Here is a 14128-nt window from a genome sequence, read left to right on the forward strand (position 1 = left end):
CACATACATCCCCAGAGACAGTTTCAGGGCTGGAGAAATGGAAACTGAAAGACAAGGAAATTTACTGGTCTGAAACGCAGATTTCTGCCTCTGGTTTAGGACTCTCTTCACTGATTTTTGTTTCCTCTCTTTTCTTTTCTTTTTTTTTTTTTTTTTGAGCCAAGAACAACATGTATCATTTGGCATAAAATACAAAAATACCTAAGACTTTTCCTTTAACAACATATTCTCTGAATAAGATGTGGATTTTTTTTAAAGGGATAAAACCTGTAAATAGCCCTGCTAAGTAACAATTGGTAAGTATTTGGTTTACTAAATTCTATTATCAAAGAACTCCTTTGATAATAATACCAGTGGAAGGCTCTACTCCTGATAAATGGTATCAAATTCAGGGGCCATGAGATTGTAGTATAGCATTCATAGTTTTTACCTATAGTCTTATTTATACTGATGCAATTTTGCAAGTCACCTTTGGGGCAAAGAACAGTCATACCATCTGCTGAAGCATTAAAATAGAGGAACGTGCAGAGAAGCCCTACAGTTTCGGATTCTCCTTTCTCTAAAATATCTGAATTCGAACTGGATTTTGGAAATATGAAACTCCTGAGTCCTACTAACCAACGAAGCAAATTTGAAACCAAGTTGGCACACTGAAACAGGCCTGTTGCCAAGGGTGGAGGTAGAAAACCTGTTCATGTCTTTGAGTCCAGGACAGGATGTTATTCACGTTGTGTGGGCAGCTGACATTGGGAGTCTTCTGAGAGCCGGCAGAATCTGCTGTGCCTGCGATACTAACTCCTTTCGTCTGTCCCAACCACGTGGTTGAATGTGTGTGATAGGTGCCGGCGATGGTATCTACAAATTACTGCTCTTGGTTTTGCTGGCTGCATGGAGCGAGTTCCTCCTCACCACAAAGGAGCATCTTCCAACCTAACACGGGGGGAAAGTGTGGTTCAGGAGAAGCAAAAATGGGTAACTCTTACCTAGTGTTTTATTGATGTATTTATTTTAGGGAGAGAGAGCACGAGCAGGAGGGGCAGAGGAGAGGGAGAGAGACTCTGCAGCAGACTCTGCACTGAGCATGGAGCCCTACACGAGGCTTGATCCCAGGACCCTGAGATCATGACCTGAGCCGAAACCAAGAGTCAGGCGCTTAACTGACTGAGCCACCTAGACACCCCTCACCTGGTGTTTTAAATGATGGTTTGAAAATTGTTAGCAATACTGAAAATATTTACTAACATAACAGAATAAAAAATGGTACTGTAGACTAAGAATATCAGAATAACAGAGGCTTGGGTTTGACAGATGAGACCCCCTTGAAAATGAACAAAGAGAGTACTTGCAAGAAAAGCTAGGCCAGATTTCCCTCTTCAATAGTCTGCATTTCTGTCTCAGCTCTATATTTCTTCAAATTTCCCACACACATACCTTGTGTCTCTACAGTTTGTAAGGCAAAGATGAGGCCTTTTAAGATTAAAGTAACTTGTTTATTCACAATTCATAACTCTGCTTGAGAAAATAAGCTAATAGATAAATTGCAAATCTCCTTAATCCTAGAGCTCTATTTCAGCCCATTTGATTTCTTCACTTGACTTTGATAGCATAAACACTGATAATTCATTAATTCATATATGGAAAGAAAAGCATATTGATCGACCAGAGGCTTTTTCTGAGCGGCAACTCATAAGCAGCTCCATCTACAGGATGTCCGTAGCTGCCTTTCACAGTCTTGCCCTGATGCATCCATTAACTGAATCCTTAGACTTATTGATGGAAATTCACATTGCATCAGCCCGCAGACCAAAACCCTCAGTGGGTTAAATAAGGTAATATATTACAGTCTAAAGAAAGCTGAAAACCCGGTTTTAAATTCTGAAACTAGTTTTGTGACTTTAAGCAAGTAACCTCTCTGACCATCACTTTCAATGAAATAAAAATGTTGAATCAGATCTGGGGTTGTCTCAACTGCAAATTCAGATTCACTGGGAGCGGTGTGCTGGAGAATGTTGAGAACCATTAAGACTGCATCTACTCTCAGAGGGAATCAGCATCCTCTTTGATTCAGATTTAGGCCGATCCTGATAGATTAGCTCTGTCTGTCCTGGGCAGGTAAAGGCGAGAATGTCCTGCATAAGCTAACCCTAACTAGAGTTCCACTCTCTGGTACATTTCATCTTTATTTGAGAGAGAGATAACTCATTTAAGAAGCAGCAAAATTATTTTATAGTTTTTGGAACCAGAAATAGAAAATTCTCTCAAACAAGACAAGTTTTAAGAGATTGATTCTTTCTAACTCCTTGGCTGAACCTCTCATACTTTCTTTCTATTAATAACCAGTTGGAACAAATGGCCAGATGATACACGTTGTCTGGAGAATGAATGGAAGCACCCAGAAATTGCTTCTTCACTCACACTCATTAGGTGGGACTTGGAGGGTTTACTTTGCTTACCAGTCAATCAATTTATAATATGTTAGTATGAAGTGCATAGAGCTAGTTGTAAACTGGAGACTTTATATATAATCTCCATTTGATGGAATCAGCTCTGAGATGTCTTTAAATCAGGCAGAAATCATAAAATTATTTAAACCTACATAATCTTAAGAAGAAAGTTTACTTAATTGTAATGTTGACTTTACACTTCGCCACTTATCAGTGCCCTGGACAGGTTGAGATACACAACCTGTGTTAGTTTATTTAAGCAGGGTTTTCCTAGATCCTAAAAACTGGTTCCTACTTCCTAAAAATTTGAAGGAGATTCAGGCCACTGTTTATTTATCCATTAGAATAATTTGCTTGACTTGAAGCTGAGGTTTTGGTATCACTATTCATCACCATCTGGCAGTATACTCTGCCTATGACTAAGAGTCAGAGTTTGGGGGTTCTGGTCCTTTTTTTTTTTTTAACTTGATCTATTCCTAAATTTAGGAAAATTGTTAAAGCACTGTTTGTCTGCTTCCCTCCCCAAACAATTGGTTACTTGCTTTTGCCCCTTGACTGTATCTCAAAGATATTTGAAGCATCAAAGAAGCTCTAGGAGGTCCAGCAAGGCCCTCTGGGGAAAGTCACTCGTGACATCACCATTGTCATTGTCAGCTAGGCTGTTACTTCTCCTGGGCCTTTATGGTAAATAGCCCTGCATATTCTCTTGAGCACAAAGATGCCATTTACATGACATTTACAGCACCCAGAAACTACAGAAGCTCAGAAGAAATCATTTTGACTGTGAAATATTAATACAACTTTTATCTTAATTCACAAAACAAGTTCATCTACTTTATGAGTTCTCAAATGGGAGAACTTATGCAACCAAGGCTGCTACCAGGGCATGAGAGTGTGTTGGCAGGTGCCCTAAACAAGTTTTATATACTCTAGACTCCTGTAGTTTCTTCTCCTACCATCACTTGTTCTGCTAAAGGCAAAAAGGAACAGAAGTAACGTGTCATGACTTCATTGTCCTTAAAAATTTATTAACTTCAAGGGGACAGATAAGTACAGTTTCAGAGAATATGATTTTACTTCAACTGATCCTCTCTTATTCTATCATTTTCATAGACTTTATTCATAGTATTAGAACTGGCTGACTATTTTTCTGCCAATATCCGTTCTTTCTCCTTTCAAGCCAATCTTCTCATTCTTTATTCTATATGAGCAGTGGTACATGATTCAAGGGTTAACAAATTCTTGACCTCTGAAGGAAAAAAAATGAGTCCTGATTTATCCCATTTGCTAATTTTGTGGTACAAATACTCCCATCATGGCCATTTTCATGTTACCAACATGTTCTCACTGAATTCAGAGTTGGGAAGGGGTGCACAGTAGTGCAACATTATGTAATATTACCACCACCCAAAGCAATAGGCATAAATGCACTTAAGAGCATAGATAATAGCAAAAGGTAGTAAAGTAACTGGTAAGTGATTGGGGTTGAATATATATTTCTCTGGTTTTAAACATAATTTGTTTGTTAGCACATATAATTTAATTTTTAAATAACAACCAGTGTTTAACAATCAGCTCACAAAGTTCCTGAAAGTTTAATCATTGGTTCTTATGAGCTCCTATGGACTGGTTCCAACACACCATTACAAATGAGATATTTAGAAACTAAAGTTTATTAATTTCCTGGGAATGCTTGAAAAACCGGGCAGGGAAACGTAAGTGATTCTAAACTCCCATCCTAAGCAAAGGAACTTAAAGAACAGGGGTATGTCCATTTAACATGCTTTATTTGGTGCCAGTACAAAGCTCTGGCATTTGTGCACTTAATGCACAGATCATATCAACAGCAAAGTGTGGGGAGACCAGGCTTGCCAGATAGGCCACTCCTAAAAACATTAAAAAGACTCTTTAGAATTTTGAAAAGAATATAAACACAACTGAACATGAAACCAGAAGAACTTGGAGAGATACATTTTTTAAAAAGTTAGTTTAATCTAGACAATATAAACACATAGAGATAGTATTAAGTCTGTCTGGAAAGGCAGTACTGCAGATATCATTGTTCATTGTGTATGAAATGAAGGAAGTAAAGAAGACAGGCGGAAAGGAAACAGAGCCTTAGAGTTTGATGTATGTAGGTAGATTAAGAAAATAAATTTTGTATTTACTTTGGCTACAAGTGAATGGATCTGAGACCACCATGAGTCAGTCTTCAAAGCTTGACTGTTTGGTTAGAATAGCTTAAGGTGCCAGAAGGGAATGTGGATTTTTCTGTCTAGAAATCGTGGGCAAAGAAAGTGAAAAACTGTTTTACAAATCTTTTTTCTTCTCCTCCAGAAATTGCCTCCAAGCTACATACTTCCTCATTGCCCACTTCCCGTTGATTCTCCCTCCTCTACTGTTGCCAAGCACTTACCTGGAAGGCTACTTACCCATTTCTCCCCTAGTCTCCCTCACTGTCTCCTCCCAGCTTTTGCTGTTCTTGGAACTGCAGCTTGAGTATTGGTCCCTGGAAGCTTACCGTGACCCCCCAGGTCCTAGCTGGAAGACACACTGAGTTGAAATGACTTGCTTATTGGTATGTTTCTCCCAATAGACTTAAAACTGCTTGAGCACAGAAATGTATTTTATTTTATTGTATCCTATGTGCCTAGAGCAAATCCTAATTATGTAGTATGTGCTCAATAAATACTTTTTCTGAATGAGTAAAATAAATGAATCAATGTCCCCAGAGAAGACTGAACCCAAAGGAAACTGGAAGGCTTCCCATTGCTTAGTACGCATAGTAACATCTGTATTACTAGATGATAATACTGCCTTACCACCCTCTCTGAATAAAGGAACAGAACAAAGTCAATTAAGAATTTTCCTTCAATGATCATGCCTCCTGTTGCCCTTCTCCGTGCCAGTATTGTTATTCTCCCATTAGTTATATTAATATCTTTTCCCCCCTTTCTCCTAATTGCCTTCCTGGGCTCCTTGCTTTCTGTACCAAGTACAACAGATGGTCTATAATTACCTGGGATGAAATGAAGGAGAAGGAATGTCCGTTCCAATGCTAGGAACTCACCACCACTGAGCACCTGTGTTACTACTCTCCTCCCTTTATCTCTACCTGAATAATTAAATGCACGCTCTTTATATTGCACTTCAGCACTCTGGCAACTACTGCTATCTACATATTCATGGAGACGAAATAAAGTGGAGTAAGGAAAAATTACAGGTTAGACAGGTGTCTGGTGATAGCCTAAATTATTATCTTTGCAAGAAGCAAAAAGTTGACGTAGGCCCTTTACACACCTCTACAAGACATGAAATTCAGGTTCTAAATTAGAGGTAGAGTTACATTATGGAGCTTGATATTTTATTCTCAGTTGTGTGGGGGGATGTCTGGAAGTAAATAGCTTTAGAACCTACAGACTGGGACTGTTTAAGTTGGAAGATATGTCACATGCATGATTTTTAATAGGCAGAAATGCCTTGCACTTTGACTTTTTAGAGTTTTCTGCCTTCAGTCTACTAGACTAACCATGGATTTTATTCACTGCTCTCAAAGCCATTTAGGCACAACTGATGACAGTCCATCAGCAGTTGAGAAGAACTTTTACTTCCTTTGTGACCACAGTGTATGGAATGTCCCATTAACATGGATGACATGATCAGTCTTTACCTGCACTTTTTCTGCTTGTTAATTTGGAATCACACTATGTGGGGATGGGACCCAGGAATCTGCATATTTAGCAGGTTCCCAGATGATATTGATATACTTTAGAGACTAACATCTATCAATTTAGACCATTAAAAAATAAACAAAATACAAGAAATACCCTGTCATTTCTCTATAAGCACAATGGAAACAGAGCATTCCTTATTGCTGCCATGAGTTGATAATTATATTGTTGGAGAGCCTTGGATGTATATCTGAGCCATGGTGGGTAGAGGTTTGGAGTAAGCTCTAAAAATTGGTAGCCTTACAAACTGGCAGCAGAATTGCCTATCATTGAACATTGTACCTGGTGTATGAAATTGCCTGTTGTCAGACTCAATAATACAGGTAGGACCGGACAAGTAAGTTTCCTGGGCCCCAGATAGCAAGTACCTTTCTTGGCATGATGTCTGTAGATTAGGTGAGATAAGGTGAAGATATTTTAGGACTATTTATTCATGCATGCGTTCATTTGACAGGTAATTTGGGGGGCACTTATTTTGTCTCAGGCACTATGCTATATTCTGGGAATATAGATGTGAGCAAAACTGATGTGTTCCCTATCCTCATGGGGCTTATAGCATTGTGGGAAGGAAGATATTAAATAAATATTCCTGAAGTCACAGAAATAAGCAGGTAATTGCAATCTGTGGTAAATGCTATGAGGACAAACTACATGGTACCGAAAGAGCATGGCAAAAGGATCTAACACATAAATTTAGATTTATAGTGCAACTGATAATTCAGCAGAACAACCCGAGTGCGATTTATTATTATTTATGTAATAAATATCATCAAAATAATAGCTACCGTTATTGAGTGCCAGCAATCTATCTTGGCACCATGGTAGATTTTTACAAATATTTTCACGTTTAACCTTCTCAATGACCTGATGAAGCATATCTTATTTCACACACAGGAAAGCAAGGCTCCCATACCTATTAAATGCCTCAACTAGGATTCAAATTCTGTTCTATCTGATCCCAATGCCTATATTCTATTCACTGCAATACATTAGACAGATTCCATAGAGTGACTATAGAGTGAAATCTTCATAGTTATATCAGAAGTCATCTAACCCACTATTCAATGCCTCATTTTATAGACTCAAATGCAGGAGCCAAGCACCTATCAAAACTCATGTGGAAACTTGCTGAGAGTAGAGTTGAGTCTAGAACCCAGGTTTTGAGCCCTCATCCAAAACTCTTCTCCCTCTACCATGTTGCCTCTCTGCGTCACAATTATGTGTGCTCTAGTAGGAATTTAGGATTTAATTGATTCTCTGTGCTAGGCTTTAAAACTGATTGTTTCGGCTGTACAAATAATTCCCACTTATCAAAAATTGCACTCTTCTGTTCTGATATATTATTATCCCCATGGTCCCCTACTGAGTATTCAAAATCCATCTTATGATCATTAGTAGTAACTCGATGTTCTTTAGCTGCAAATAGTATGCTGTTGGCACATTCTTTGCAAGACATGTACTTCTCAGTTGTACTTTCAGTGATAGAAATTGACTTATTTTTTTTCTACCTTTTACCCTGGGTTACATTAATCCTAAGAACACCAATGGCAAGGTGTCTGAGATCCATAGACCTGCAGGAAAAATTTAGCCAACGGCAAGATTTTTTAACCCTTTTCTTTAACATTGTAGCCAACATGAATATACTAAGGAATAGAATGCAAAATTAGAATACATTTTTTAGGTAAATAGAAGACTTGAAAAAAATTATGTGGATGCAGCCAGACACTTCAGACTAATGCCTCACAATCATACTGTATCCATTCACCATATCCCCTCCTCATCTTGCAACATGTGCTCATACCTCTCACCCATGTACATTCACTCCTTTCTGCCATTTGGGATAATTTGGTGAAAAAAATTAGAGCAAATGTGCCTTAAATTCATCACACACTCAAATATTTGTCTATTTCTGAAGGTGTAATATAGAGGAAAATTTTGTACTTTGGAATCAGTAAGGCTTGAGTTTGAATCTTGACTCTCAGCTTTGTGACTCTATATTCTGAGTCTCAGTCTGTTTAGTTGTGTATCGGAGATGTATTTTGTACACCATAAGCCTGTTTTGATCATTAAATGAGATAAATTAACGTGCCAATACCTGGGATACAGATGGCGCTCAAGAAATGACAACTAATCGTGATCACATGTATCATGAGCATGTATTTGTCAGATGGCAGGCAGAGAGGGTAGGGGCATGGAGTGTGGCCAGGGAAATGAGAAAGACACTGATCCAAGAGAATTTCCTTGGCTTCTAGAGCATTGAAACAAGATGCAAGAGCAAAGTACACACACAATACACCAATTCCACCACCACACCACACACTCACATACCTGCACTCGCAGGAAGAGGGGACAAGCAAATACCAAGTGAGAAAGATCGGACCATGGGAGAGAGACTTGTGAAGCTTGGAGGTTCTGAGATGTGAGGAGAGTGAATTGAACTGTCACAGGAAAACCAAACCTTTCCATCTTGTTTCCTCTCAAACACTAATTTATGAAAAATTAAGGAAACAATTGGGATATGCTTTTTTTTTTCTACATACATTTTGTTTTAAATCTAGTCTTTATTCACTTCACATCTATTGCAGGGCTGCTATTTGTGACATCAGGATTAGAAATTACATTGTACCAGAACTAGTGTGACTCAGGATTTGCCTTAAATTTGAACTTTTTGATTTTCCAGTTTATTTTCCCACTTCCTGTTTCCAAGGCCAAGAGCTTTAAAAAGATCAGAAAATAATTATCACACAACATTATGCTGGAAAAAATGTTTTTTATAAGTCAAGTGCAAATTCATCAGAATTATATAGCTTAAAATACCTTTGGCAGGCTATATATAAGTTTATAGGCAAAAATACCCAACCAACCAACCAAACAAACAAAACAAAACAAAAAACGAAAAAACTTTGGATTCAATTCATCCACACTGTGAAAACTCTACTGTCAGTTGACAAAGCCAGCCAATAAATACCTGTACTCCTGATGCATTATGTTTCTAAATGCCCTCCCCACACAGCCATTGTATATGGAAGCTTAAACAACAGTTCTGTATAGATCCATCTTTAGTCTGGTTCCTATAGGGAAGAAGTGAAGAGAGGGCAATTGCTCTGAAGATCAAAGCGTTAAGCTTGTCTGCTGGCCTGGGGGAAATAGATAGAATGAATTCCATACCCTCCTCCAGAGAAGATATTCTACCCACCTCTGCTCTATCTCAGCTGCCACCTGCATCTCACTACACTGACTCTCACCCATACTCTTTGGGAATGAGAAGATAAGGGTCCTCATATCACATTCTCCAGCTATAGAGTAGGCAACTTCCTGATCATTATCTTCAAACCAGCAGCATCTCCATGTTGTTTCTTGATTAAGCTTATGAGGAGTTTTAACATCTTCTTGCTTTAAAAAGTTTTAATGTTACTTCTAAAAATAAAAATATCTGAAGAAATAAGAATCTCCTAGAACCACATTCCCCCAAGGCTCTGTCATACCTCCTGCTCAGATATACTTCTCAAGGCCTCTCTTCATTACACCTTTTGGGGATATTCAGATAGACCTATCCCATTGAAGAATCAGAAACAGGTGGAGGTGACAAAGCTCTTAGAAATGCTTATGTTTTTTCCTTCTCAGCCAAATATCTCTGAACATTGCACCACACCAAGCTCTACTGTGGTAAATTCTTGCCTAGCTTGACAGGTGTTATTGGCAGGCTGGCTTTGGAGAGAAGATCCACTGGTCATCTCAATAGTGTTGACTAAAGCATAAAGGAAAGGAAATGCTGACAGTTTTGATCAAAGACAGAGATGGTCTGCACCGGATGCAGACAATTGTCAAGACTAAAAGCTTAAGCCCAATGAATCATACTTGTTTAAAGAGATGTCATGAGGCATATGGGCCTTGAAACTTGTTCTGCCTTGTGGCACCAGGGTAAGGTGAAAAGAGAAGATATTGAAAGGATCCTAACAAGTACCTTCTGAGCATCAGCTTCCAAAGAAACCCCTGGGTATTTTATTTTCACATAGTAAACAGTTTAGACAAATTTTCTTGACTACTGAGTTGACTGTCATTTTATAGACACAACCATAATTAGGAGTATTTGTTTTCGTAGTACATACTTTGAGATGACAACCGTCAGGATAGAGGGTCAATACTGTGAATTAACTGAGGTCAAGAGCACTTGGCATGTGGAATGAATTATTGTTAGCTATCTCCCTTTTTATGGAAGAAGGAAGTTTAGAATTTGAGGCTAAGTGCAGGTTTTCCTAAGACTTTTCCTAGCCGTGGGCAGTTACTTACAGAATGTGATATGTGGAACATTTCTTCATTCCACAAATATTTATTGAGTCAAGCGCTACGCTAGATACTAGGAGAAAACAGGAGAAGCAAGTCCCTGTCCTCACAGAGTCTACAGACCAAAGGAGAGAGGTACATCAAATACTTCTGGGTCTGGAACCCCAGACCTCCCATGGGCCTCCACCAGCTTCAGTAAGTACTCTGGTTTCTCAGCTCTCCCTCAAGAGTCCTCAAAGTCTGGCCCACGGACCTGCTAAATCGTTGTCTCCTGGGGAACTTGTTTATAATGCATATTTCTGGGTCTCACTCCAGTCCTACAGAATAAAAATCTTTGACCTTTTAACAAATGTCCCCAAATATTTCTGATGCCATAAATTCTCTCTGCACATTTTAACTGTGATAAGGCTTTACAGTGTTTGTGAAAGAGGGAGCACATGAGCTAGAATGTTGGTTTGTTGTGGAGGGAGCACTGGATTTGTGGCTTTCAGACAGGACTTTAAATATAGGTTTCTTCAGTTGTTTTTGCTTTTGAGTCTCAGTTACTTCATCCCCAGTCCATTGAAGGACTGTATGTGATAGTGCCAAGTCTGGTTTGCCAATCGCTTCTTTTGGCTTCTTTATCTAATTAGTAATAAGTTACTCATAAACAGTGTTAAAATATAAGCCATGGACAGGGAGAAGATATTTGCAATATTTATATATACGGTACACGGCCTTATTTATATATAAAGAATTCCTACGAATCAGTAGACAAGAAACAAATAATCACATAGAAAAACAGGCAAAGGATGTGAATATGCAATTCACGGAGAGGAAAACTAAATCAGAAACAACTCAATTGTTCACAAGGAAATTTGAATTACAACTATCACCTAGTCTAACATTAGCAAAAATTAAGATCTGACAGCATCATGAATTGTCACCCTGTGGGTGAGATGAATCTTAACTGCATTGGTCTTGGATAGAATATAATTTGATAGACCCACTTTCAAGATAGTATGGACGGCATCTAGTAAAATTCAAGATATAATACTTTGGTCCCAAATATTCCACTGCTATGTATATATCCAACAAAAACCCTTGTGGGTATACACAGGGTCATGTAATAGGATGAGTATTTCAGCCTTGCTTATAAGAGCAAAGAAATGGGAAACAATCTAAATGACCATTTAAAGAGGTACGGGTAAGTAAAATGAGCAGTTAAAAGTGATCATCTAAATCAACTGATTAGATCTCAAGAATTTCATGTTGAGTGAAAGCAAGGAAAAGGACCAAATACTCAGCATGAATCATTTATGTAAACAAAATGTATTTCCACTGGTAATAAACACAAAGAACAAAAATAATATTATATGTTATTCTATAATGCATGTTTATGTTGGTAGGAGTTTTTTTTAATAAAGTAAAATAAATCAAAATTTACATTTGTTTGCCTGAGAAGAATAATAAGAAAGGGATAGGTGGCATAAAAAGATGTTTGACTATATCTGTCATTTAACTACATAATAGCAAAATATTAAAACCTGGAAGAGATACAACCAAACATTAACAGTTGCTAAATCTGGATCATAGGGCTGTGAGCATTTGTGGTTATGTTATTCTTTGTAGTTTTCTACAACATTAATGTTTCCGAAGATTAAAAAATGAAACCGATTACTCTTCATTTTCTCATAGCTGGAGAAACCATTTGGATAGACAGGAGGTTGTTGCTAACCTGGAATGCAGTGAAGGGTCCCGGTATACCTACTGGCTGGGGGATCTGGGGTTGGTTGGGGAGTGTTGGAGGTCCCCAGAAGACTTTCAGGACTCACCCATGGAAGGAGGCCCCAAGAACTTGAACCATGTTTATAGTATATTTGTATTTGTTTTTAATGCTCTCAGCTACTATTTATGTAGACAGCGAAATTACCACTCAGAGAATAAATAGCTCTTTCTTCTCTTCCACGTTCCCGCTTCTCACTCACCCCCCCACCTGCGGTTTGGCAGCCACACTTGACTGCCTTACAATTGGCTACTCCTCTCCATTTCTATTTTATCTTCCTGTCTGGTAGGTGGTTGCTGTGGGAGTATGAAGGAGACAAAGAAAGGAGAGAAGAGGGAGAATGTAATTGACTCTGGATAAATGAAGGACATCTCTTGGCTCGTCATCCAAAGGGTCAAGTTTCATGTCCTGACCCACACATGATTTTAGAGATGAGGGCACTGGGGATTCTAACTCCCAGGCTCCTCAGCAGTTTTGTAGCGACTCTTAAATTTCGTGCAGCCTGTCCTCCGGAAATGTGGAGGACACACACACGCACACACACATACACACACACACACATCACATACTCCCATCTCCCACGTTTTGGTAAAATCTCCAGCTTCTTTGGGCAGCATCCACACCCATTAATAAAAACCAGTGTTCAAGGGACTGGAAAATAAGGTATCCCATTTATTTTAACATGCTTCCCATGTATGCATTTAACTTTCAAGCTCCAAATGATACAAGTCAAAGAGAAAGAGGGTTTGTTTTTCTTTGTAATAGTGTGTTATCATTTGGCTTTGATATACTATTATCTAGGTTTTTCTCTTCTTGGAAAGAAATTAGATGTTTGTTGATTCTGTCTACCTAAAAAAGAGCTGTCTTAGCGTCATGTAAAGCAGTGGTTTCCAAAAAGTGTGGTGCCGGTACCAGCAGCATCAATATCACTTGAACACTTGTTAGAAATGCACATTCTTGAACCCTCTCCACAACTGGGTAAAGGCCCTGGACAATCTGTGTTTTAATAAGCCCTCCAGTTGATTCTGCTGCACAGTCAAGTCCAACAGCCTATGTTGCAAAGAAACAGCACTGAACCAGGGATCCAGAGATGAGAGCTCAGATCTCAGCTCCTTTACCCGCTCTGCCACCTTGGGCAAATAACTCATTAAGATCAAGTGGTATATATATATATATATATATATATATATATATACACATATATATATATATATATAGTGTAAACAGCAACTATCTAATGAATGAGTAATGTCTGAAAGTCCTCTGAAAATTGAAGGATTGTATAATTTAAGTTGTTATTATTGCTGTTATCTCATTCAGGGAGTGGTTTTGTTTGGTAAATTGGATGCTCTGATTTAAGAATCTCTTCTGCTTCCCTTAGAAGCTGCTTATTACCATCTATAAAGAGTTGCCAGATTTAGCAAATGAAGATCCAGGGCACCCAGTTAAATTTGAATTTCTAATAAACTATAAGCATTTTTTAAAAAGATTTATTTTTTTATTTGAGAGAGAGAGTGAGAGAGTGGGGGAAGGAGCAAAGGGAGAGAATTGCAAGCAGACTCCCACTGAGTGCAGAGCCCGATGTGGGGCTTGATCTCATGAGCCATGAGATCAGGACCTGAGCCAAAACTGAGTTGGACTTTAACTGACTGAGCCACCCATGTGCCCCCACAAGTATTTTTTTAATATAGGTGTATCCCAAATACTGAATGGACATACTTACATGAAAAGTAACTCATTGTTTTTAAAAAGTCCTATGTTTAATAATTTAATCTGGTGTCCTGTTTTTACTGTGGCAACCCCATGTTCAATGGGTCTTTTTTTAAGATTAGGGGCCAGATCTTATTGATTTCAAAATGTTCATGAATAAGAAGGAATGCTTTAAGCTTCAAGTAAAAGAAACT

The 14128-nt window shown here is 38.4% G+C and overlaps 1 protein-coding gene across 1 annotated transcript in view; it reads left to right on the forward strand.

Moving 5' to 3' along the window:
• Positions 1 to 14128, forward strand: part of LOC105235528 — a 474820-nt gene that overhangs the window by 322068 nt on the left and 138624 nt on the right. The gene's annotated exons all lie outside the window — the stretch shown is intronic.

This window comes from Ailuropoda melanoleuca, chromosome 11 (genome assembly GCF_002007445.2).
Source record: "Ailuropoda melanoleuca isolate Jingjing chromosome 11, ASM200744v2, whole genome shotgun sequence".
NCBI classification, from domain to species: Eukaryota; Metazoa; Chordata; class Mammalia; order Carnivora; family Ursidae; genus Ailuropoda; species Ailuropoda melanoleuca.